Source organism: Eurypyga helias, unplaced genomic scaffold, assembly GCF_000690775.1.
Source record: "Eurypyga helias isolate BGI_N326 unplaced genomic scaffold, ASM69077v1 scaffold17635, whole genome shotgun sequence".
Taxonomy (NCBI): domain Eukaryota; kingdom Metazoa; phylum Chordata; class Aves; order Eurypygiformes; family Eurypygidae; genus Eurypyga; species Eurypyga helias.
The window spans coordinates 1-9,953 of NW_010249665.1; the positions used below are offsets into that span (position 1 = coordinate 1).

Here is a 9,953-nt window from a genome sequence, read left to right on the forward strand (position 1 = left end):
CGATCCACTCTCCACCCAACCTGTAACACAGCTCTCTGAAGGAAGTTCTAGTATCAAAGGGCACTCTTAGGTCATGTGAATAATGGCTTGGTTTGGGGGGGTTTTAAAATGTGTTTGACTTGACTAAATGCTCAAAGTTAAAATAAAACCAAAAACTTCCATCAGCCTGATATGAAATATTTTATCTTAAAGCTACTTAATTTTTATGATTCTTTAAATTTCAGGTAATTTTTTTAAATTTTGAAAGGGAGTTTTAATTTCAAAATCAAAGTGTTATACAGGAAGAATCACATTACTTTGCCTTTTCCACATTGTTCTTTTTAAGCCGTTTCAGCTCTTTATTCCTGTCATCTCTGTCATGTACCCAAACCCACAAGAATACATAGTGACAAATACACCTTCAGGAGAAAGAAATTTCATCGTGAATAGGAAATGCCAGGAACATCGGAAGTGATCGTGGACTGGCCAGAAGGCAAAGATTTCGGAATATCGCCAGAGGAGGAGGTGATGCGTGCTGAAGAGGCCCCCCTGTGTAATAAACTACCAGAAAACGAGAAGCAATATGCCCTGTTCGCTGATGGGTCCTGTCGTATTGTAGGAAAGCTTCGGCGGTGGAAGGTGGCTATGTGGAGTCCTCTACGACAAGTGGCAGAAACTGCTGAAGGACAAGGTGAATTGAGCCAGTTTTCAGAAGTGGAGGCCATTCAGACAGTTTTAGACGTTGCTGACTGAGAAAAGTGGCCAGTGCTCTGTCTCTACATTGACTCGTGGATGGTGGCAAATGCCCTGTGGGGTTGGCTACAGCAGTGGAAACAGAACAACTGGCAGCGCTGAGGCAAACCCATCTGGGCTGCTGTGCTATGGCAAGACATTGCTTCCCGTCTGGACAACCTGGTCGTCAAAGTGCGTCACGTCGATGCCCACGTACCCAGGAGTTGGGCCACTGAAGAACGTCGATACAATCAGCAGGTGGATCAAGCTGCTGAGATTGCAGTGGCTTAGGCGGATCTGGACTGGCAGACGGGCTATGTCACACTTCCACACACCTGCCAAGGCAAGTGCCATGTGCTCACAATGGTGGAAGCAACCACCGGATGGCTGGAAACATAACCTGTGCCCCATGGAACCACCTGGAACACTAACCTGGGCCTTGAAAAGCAAGTCCTGTGGTGACATGGCACCCCAGAAAGAATTGAGCCAGACAACGGGTCTCACTTCTGAAACAACTTCGTAGACACGTGGGCCAAAGAGCACTGCATTGAGCGTGTATCACATTCCCTATCCTGCACCAGCTTTTTGGAAAACTGAACAGTGCAGCAGACTGTTAAAGACCACACTGAGAGCAATGGGGGGTGGAACTCTCAAAAATTGGGACACACATTTAGCAGAAGCCACCTGGTTAGTCAGCACCAGGGGATCTGTCAATCGAGCTGGCCCTGCCCAATCAAAACTTTTTATGTACTGCAAAAGGAGATAAAATCCCTGTAGCACACACAAAAAATATGCTGAGGAAGACAGTCTGGGTTATTCCTGCTTTGGGCAAAGGCAAACCCATCCGTGAGATTGGTTTTGCTCAGGGACCTGGGTGCACTTGGTGGGTTATGCAGGAGGATGGGAAAGGCCAGTATGTACCTCAAGGGGATTTGATTTTGGGTGAGAATAGCCAATGTTTTGAATTGTATGATATTAATTTCTACCTAATACAGTATGTAATTACTACTCTTGGTAGTAGTATGAAATTACTACTCAACTATATGGTTGCTCTACACCATATCAACGGTATTAGAGTAAGAACCACCCAGGTTAATGAAGAATGGATTTTGATGGAACTGAGCAAAGTGTAGCAATAATAGAACTGGACAAGCGCAGCCGTGATGGAAGCAGAACCAGCTTTGGTATGCAGCAACCCAGTACCACACACCTTCTCTCCCGCCCTGAGGGAATGTTATGACGGAAGAATGAAGTCAACTGACATTTTAGAGGGATGGCCCACAGATGAAGGGAATGATATCTGTGTGTATATATCAAAACACAGGGAAGGGGGTGGTGATTCATTGGCATGTATTGGAAAGTATGGGACCTAGGTATGACGTAGATGGCATAGAGTAAGTGGTGGGTATTGTCCTGGTTTCAGCTGGGATAGAGTTAATTTTCTTCCTACTAGCTGGTATAATGCTGTGGTTTGGATCTTGGGTGAGAAAAACATTGATAACACATTGATGTTTTAGTTAGTGTAAGCATTGCTTAGCGACAAGTCAAGGACTTTCCAGCTTCTTGTACCGCCCTGCCAGCGAGGAGGCTGGGGGTGCACAAAGAGCTGAAAGGAGACACAGCTGCGACAGCTGACCCAAACTGGGCAAATGGATATTTCATACCATATGATGTCTTGCTCAGCATATAAACTGGGTGGAGTTGGCCAGAGTGGCAGTCGCTGCTTGGGGACTGTCTGGGCATCCATCAGTCAGCGGGTGGTGAGCAATTGCATCACTTGTTTTGTATCTTCTTTTATTATTAGTACTATTTTCCCTTCCTTTTCTGTCCTATTAAACTGTCTCAACCCATTAGTTTTACCTTTTTTCCAGTTCTCTTCTCCATCCCACTTTAGGGTGGAGCAAGCAACGGGCCGCATGGTGTTTAGCTGCTTGCCAGGGACAACAACAGAGGTCTTGATCACAGAAGGGTTTTTTAGTTGTTGGTGACTGCTTATTTTTAAATTAAAAACAAATCTGCATCTGCCTGTCTCATCCAGTATCACTATTGGAAGGACCAGTAATCAAACAATTCATTTCACAGGAGCTTACAGATAGGAAAGAACCAACTGATGATTTAGCAAGGGATGTATTCCCCTCCTATTTGGTAGGGAGTTGTTGGTGGTTGAAAAAAAAAAGCCTGTACTTAAAGGTTAGTTTATTTTTTTTTTGATTCAGACAAAACAAGCTGCAGACTTTAAGAACATAAGGGATCTTTAGATGAATTCATCTGACTCATGCATTAGTTATTTTCATTTAGTTATGTGAGACCACTAACACAGGTTTGATGAGTCTGTCTTTCAGAGATGCTTGACTGAGCATATCTCCTCTATTAAATGAAGTCTGATGTGCAGATGTCAGGATGTGAAGCAGCTATTCTTGCAGCTGACTGTAGTATTTTCAATGGTTAACTGTCTCTCCTTAAGCGAGTCTTATTTCTAATTTGCATTGGTGTAACCTGAATTTTTAGCTGTTGAGTTTGTTGATTGCTTTGACAATAAAGAGACATTCAGTAAGTGATGCAGTTTCTCTGCAAAGGTATTTTGATACCTCACTCAAGTGACTTCTGTCACCTGACAAATTATATTGGTGGAATTCTTTAAGTCTCTCAGGGTAAAACATCTTGTCTCATGATTTTGTAGCTCTTACACCATCTCCAGTTCTTTGATCAGAGGTGATGGTTTGTGACTATTAAATCTTACAGTACTTTGAAGGACCATTAGCTCTCTTCTTTGATCTAGTTCTATCCCTGTTAATAGCATCAACTTGGTTCTCTTGATATTTTTACCTATTGGTGGTATACAAAGCCCCCCGCCTTAATGGTGTTTGATGTCATCTCCTTGCTGTACAGTCTTCAGTCTCCTTAGTCGTGGCTTCAAGTATTTTGAAAGGGTTCTATGAAACTTCAAATTAGTAGTCTGCTCTGGATGGGGATGGCAGGAGAGGACAATGTATAGTGTATGAAGAAGTGAGGCTAAGCAAACTCTACAATTCTAATGTTGCAATTTGAGGGACTTGTACTCGACTAATCTTAAAGTGATGATAGGCACAGCATGTTATTTGGAGCTGTAAATTAACTGTATGACTTACTACTGCAGAGAGCAGCTGTTGTCTTCCAGTCTTTTTGGATCTGATTAGTGTTTATTTTTGATACGTCCTGAAAAAATACCACATCTAAACTTTCGAGGCTCTTCTTTTGTTGTGCTTTAATCAGTGTGAATATCTTTTTCTTCCTTTTCAGAAGTGTTGTATTCACTTTCTTCTGTAAAACCTGTTCTAGACACTGGCTCGTATCCTTGCCTGTGTGTGGAATTGCAGAATATTTGTGTCCAAATAATTTCTTCATCTCTCAACGACAGCAGCCCCGCAGAGCTCAGCTTGAATATTTAGTAAGCGGAATCCTCCAAAGGGATAGTCAAATGGTGGAAGAAAATAATAATCAGAGTTCAGCAGTACATAAATGCATGGTGGATGCCTGTATTTATGCTTTTGCCTTCATAGTTGAAAACTGGTGGTATTAGAGTATATTGTAAAGCTCGTTAAGAGTTATTTAGTTAAATGACAGTTTTTGTGTCATTCTAAGTGTTGTCAGGTAAATGTATGTCTTTTAAGAGAAAAAAGTTCTAATGGAGGTATTGCTGATAAAGGTTTGTGTGTCTCTGTAGGTGCTTCATTTATGCATCTATAAAGAGGTGGTATTTTATGAAGTAGTTCCTTGGAATGGAGGAATGTAATTTACTAAGAGCTGAACTTTGTTTTGTATAAAAGTGATATTGTAGCAGTAACTATGTAGGCAGATAGCAATAGCTTTTAGAAATAGAACAGTAACAGTCGTTTGTCAGCAGTCAAAATAATCCATGTGCTTTATAATGTGTATTCTAAGGTGGTTCCTTTAATGACATATGTAACTTCCTCAGAGTCTGAAATACTGTTTTGCTAAGGAGAAACATTGGACAACCTGAGTAACCACCTTTTTTGTTACTCTCTGTGTGTCCTGCTGGAGGTTTTAATGTAGCCTGTAGTCTTAATGCAGATCTGTATGCCGTAGTCAGCCTTGCCCTTGTCCATTGTGTTAGATACACGTATATTTTGAAGAGAAGTCAAGATTCAGCCACGCAGGTTCTCATAAAGCCTGTGAAAGGGCTTAATTTTCTTTAAGCAAAGATGGATTTAAACGTAGCTTTGCTTGGTCTGCAGTGTTCTCTGCTCATTTTGCTTCTGTGTAAACATGTTAGGGAAAATGGATGGTTCTCGTTCACTTGAGCATCACATGTGGAGAAATATGCCCAGAACAGAAGCCAGAAGAGAAATACCTTAATTCTGGTTCCTAGTGATAGCTATGAAAGAAGCTTAAGGAGCATTGTGTGAAGCAATGCATTTTATTAGGAGGATCTTGCATTTCTCCAGCTGTTTATCCTTTCCCTCAGCTTGAATGTTTATGCAGAAATGTGGGAAAAAGATCCCATCTGCTGTACTTTGTCTCTGCTGTTTTTTATTTGGCACAAATAATTACAGGCAGAAAATAAATGAGAACTCCCTTTAACTGCGGTTTTGTAACATTTTTAAAGGACGGAGAAGATAGATCGAGTACTAAAATAAAACAGATGCAGTCAGACAAATTGAAATGCCTTGCACAGTTTGATAATGCTGTGCATCCAGTCCACTCATAAAAATAGCACCTCTGGAGCTCATTGAAAAGTTGCTTTGAAATCACTAGTTGCTTTTTTAAAACACTGTGCTGTGCAAAGTTGAGTTATGGTTATGGGTGACGTGGGATTAGGCAAAGTTGGCCAGCGAGGCACTGACACTGGCTAAAGATTTTCAAACTCCTTTTTGGTTTTTTTTCCCCTTTATGCTTTTATTTTTATTTCATAGGTGCATATATAACTCTCAGGCTACAGCTAGTAAATTCCTGTCATATTAATTTTAACATAGCATTTGTTTTTTTGGCCAAAACTTGTGCTGACAATGTAAACAGAAGGAATCGCGGACTTAAAATACAAGGTTTATAAGTGTTCACCGGTTTTCAAAATAGACAGTATTACTTTGGCCATGCTGCATTTGCTCAAGTGTAGAGGACAAAGGTCTTTTAGTACAGTTGTTCCTAATCATGAAGCTTCACATTAACTGCTGCATAGCGGGTACTTGAGGTTAGTTCTGTTGCAGCATGCCTTGGTTGTGTGGGTGGCAGAGGTTAAGCAATATTGGAAGAGGTAGGCTTTTTAGAATTGTTACCCTTGCTGAGGCGTTTGTATGGAAGTACAGTAGGTAAACCAAAAGCACTTTCTGTCTGATGCAGAAATAAAACCCTAAGTAGAAATACACACCAATCTTTGCATATATTAGTCACATACCACGTACAGCTGTGACTTTAGGAAAATGAATGAAGTAAGTAGCTTTCCAGCCCTTATCCAGTATTTGCCAAACTTCTGACACCTGAAGCGCTTCTTTTGTGGGTTAAAATTTGTAGCAGCACCACGGTTGTGAGTCTGGGCAACCGTCTGCACGTAGCTGTTGGGACAGGCCCACAGGGCACCCTATCCCTAGGCAAAGACTTCTGTGTCATGGTTCTGGCTTGTTAGCTTGGGGTTTTTTTTCTTTATAAAGACACTTGAAAAAAACTTTAGTGTTCTTTTGATCAGTTTAAGGTTTGTTTTAAAAGGAAACCTATCCTACACGAATATAGGGTCATCTGAATGTTGTTCTCCGCAGTAATGATATCCCTCCTCAGTGCTCTTGCATCATGGATGTGTGCATTCCAAATCAATTTCACAGTTCTTGGGGCATAAACTTGAGAAATGAATGGTTTTGTTTACAGGAGAGACTTGTCTAAGCATTTCTGAGGGTTCCTTACTTGTTAGCCCTTACATTATATAGCATAAGGCTTGTAACACTAATATTTTTGCTGCACCTTCAAAATATTTCATTTTTCAATTAAAAAGAATTTAAAAGCCACAGTGCAGGCTGTTTATTTTCCTTCAGGACTAGCAGTAGGTAATACTGCCTACAATGTAAAGGACATACTATTGTTCACATCAGTAGAGTAACTGTGGTGATTGCCATTTCTAATAAAAAAGAAAAAAACCACTAAGTGTTCTCTTGCTGGCTGATGTAATAATGGTGAAATTAGGTTTGTGCCCTGTTTTGGAATGTTTTCCCTGACTTCCTGGTTGTTTTTTTTTTTTTTCTTTTTTTTAATATGCCAGAATTTTTTCTAGGTGGGCAGAGAGTGACATAGTTCTATGTATTGACTGTTTGATGCTGGTGAGGTCTCGCTAACTTTATAGACCACTTATTCTTCATATGTTGTGATACGGACTGTAGCGTGTAGCTTAACAGAAAGTAAACTAGTGCAAATTAATGTAATGAGTTTACCCTCCTCTTCTTTGTAGCGCAATGGCTGACAATAAAGCAAAGTCAACCAAACCTGTGAATAAGACTCCGCCAAAGTCTCCTTCAGATCCAGCAAAGGACCGAGCAGCAAAACGATTATCCTATGATTCAAACAGCTCCCATGAGGGAGCTATGGCAGGAGAAGTAAGTGCTCTGGAAGAGGCCTTTAGAAAATTTGCCATCCATGGTGATACAAGAGCAACAGGAAAAGAAATGCATGGGAAGAACTGGTCAAAGCTATGTAAGGATTGTCATGTGATAGATGGGAAGAACGTGACAATCACAGATGTTGACATTGTCTTCAGTAAAATCAAGTAAGTTCCTTTCTGCCTTCAATTCCTTGTTTCCTTGTTTTGTGATCAGGACAAATGCAGGTTATTCAAAGAAACGTATTTTTTTGACTGCAGTAAATGATGTTAATATTTCCTGAAGGGTATCTGAATGAAGTTAGGATGTAGTTTTATATCTTGCCAAAACTCAGCCTCAGATTGAGGCTAAGGTGGGATATGAGCTAAAAGCATTATTCTAACAACAGTCCTGATGTCCAGCACAACACCGACTCAAGTTTAAAGTATAAGGCCATGCCCAACTGATGGTGAATTTGTGATGCAAATCCATGGTTGTCGTTAACGGGTTAGGATTATCTCAGTGGTCCTAGCTTATTCTTGTGAGCAAACTGGAGATTTAGTGAAACTTTCTCCCCAGATTGAAAGCCTAGGCAGGCTTGATCCAGAAACTCATCAAATCCAAGGGAAGACATTCAGCTTTTCCAGCATATTCTGTATGAAACCCCAAATAACTTTTTTGTTCTCACTGTATGTGTAGAATTCAACCGTTTTCACCCCTCCCCCCATATCTGATCTGATAGCCTTTCCTTTTCTGCTTTTTATTACCACGCTGTTTAACTTGTCTCACATCACATTGTTTGAGGGATAGGCTTTAAGGAAGGTCCCTTAATTGTATTTCTAGCTTGTAGGAACGTTTATTTGGCTTGTGCTTTCAACTACTGCTGTGTAATGCTGGGGAGGACATGCAAGCTGAATTGCTCACAAGGGCAGTTGGGAAAACTTGCTACAAGCACTGGCCCTTTAGAGTGTGTCAAAACGTAGAAAAGAGGAGAAGAAAAGGCCCTTGATCTTGAACAGTTGTGCCACGTAACATGCGCCATTAGACCGACGTTACTTCTTCCTTTCTTTGTTTCTTTTCTCCTCAGGGGTTTTACCCAGGCAATTTAAAACACTGTATGTGCACACTCCAACCTTCTTCTTGTGTCAGTTCACTTTCTCTTTGAGTCCCTACTTGTATTTTTTGGAAGTTGTGTTGCCAGAGTTAAGTATACTATCAGTGAATTGGCTTATTTGAAATGGATGTTCAGGCAGTGGGGTGGTTTCCCTCTTTCTTGATCTGTGAGAGACAATGCTGGCATTCATTTTTCAAATTTTCTTCAGCTTTCATTGACTTAAAGATTTCTCTGTATCTGTCATCACCAGGAAATAATAAATCTTAGTGCTACTTTCTCATGTCAGTATCCTGGAGAGTTAGTGATAGGACAGCCACATGATATGGCATAAACAATTGTGCAGCATTATCAGATAAGGTGCCTGCTGGGGTAGAAGAAATCCAGTCCTGTTCTGCAGGAATGACTTGTGAGGTCACGGGGGCCTGAGGCTCAAGGGGCATGTCAGCATATCCCCTTGCAGCAGTCTCAGCTCAACTCGGGGGTTCTTGTCTCTGCCTCTGTGGGGAGTGCCTCTTCAGCAGTTTCTCAGACCTTACCCCCGCGACCACTGTGCAGTGTTGTCATTTCTCTTGGAAGAAGCACATCATCTTTTCCTCTATCTAATATTTAATAACATAGAAGATAACTGCATCAAATGTAAACCCATTTTTATCTTAATTTTTTTATTAATGACTTGTTCATTCCTCACCTGTGCATGTACATATAACATGTAGTCTTTTATTCTTCTCTCTTAAAATTATTTTATTTTTAAATTAATACTGCTTAAGTGGCAGATGGGGAAACTTAAAATAGCTGAGATTTGCTATGTTTGTCAGAAGGATCTGTTTTTTCATATGGATGCTTTCAGTAGGTATACTTCCACATTTTCCTAAGTGTTGGGTTTAGGTTTTTTTAAAATTTTTATTCTTGAGAGCATATGCCAGCAATTCTTTTAGTCTAGATTACACTTATTTCACATGTAGTATTTTAGGTTTTCACAAGGCAAGATTTAATGGCTGTGGTTACTCAAGTGTTAGTAACTTAGGAGGCTTATGCATAGGCTGAGCATACAGGGTTTCTCTTGAGCATATTCAGACAACTGCTTTTCCTTGCTTCCCCTTTCGGTTCACATTTAACCCTAAACTAAAGGATTGTGCTGGGTTTGGCAGAGATAGAGTTATTCTTCATAGTAGCTGGTATGGGGCTATGTTTTGGATTTGTGCTGAAAAGAATGTTGATAACACGGATGTTTTAGTTGTTGCCAGGTAATGCTAGTATTAAACTAAAACCGTTTTCAGTTTCTCGTACTGCCCCTGTTCTCACAGCTTCTTGTGTGCAAGTGGGACGGTGTCTCACAAGATGGACTTTGGCCTGGAACTTTTATGGTCAGCCATAGGGGGTCAGTGGGATGGGGCGGGTGGATCTTGGCAGTTGTAGCCTGGCCAGGGAACACCCCTAAATATAAAAAGAGTTGTTTGTCATACCAACTACAGCTGCGATCTAGCATTGTGGTGGAACTTCCAAGCAGTTTTTCTGTTGGGTCTATGACTGGGAAGCCACCGTGTTTAACAGAGTTTGTTTTCAAGCCAGCT

General features: G+C 40.8%; 1 pseudogene across 1 annotated transcript; it reads left to right on the top strand.

Moving 5' to 3' along the window:
• The first annotated feature begins 7,145 nt into the window (after positions 1–7,145).
• Positions 7,146–7,460, top strand: LOC104509492 (annotated as a pseudogene). The gene has a single exon (XR_727889.1). The product of XR_727889.1 is annotated as a tubulin polymerization-promoting protein pseudogene (transcript).
• The last annotated feature ends 2,493 nt before the right edge of the window (positions 7,461–9,953 follow it).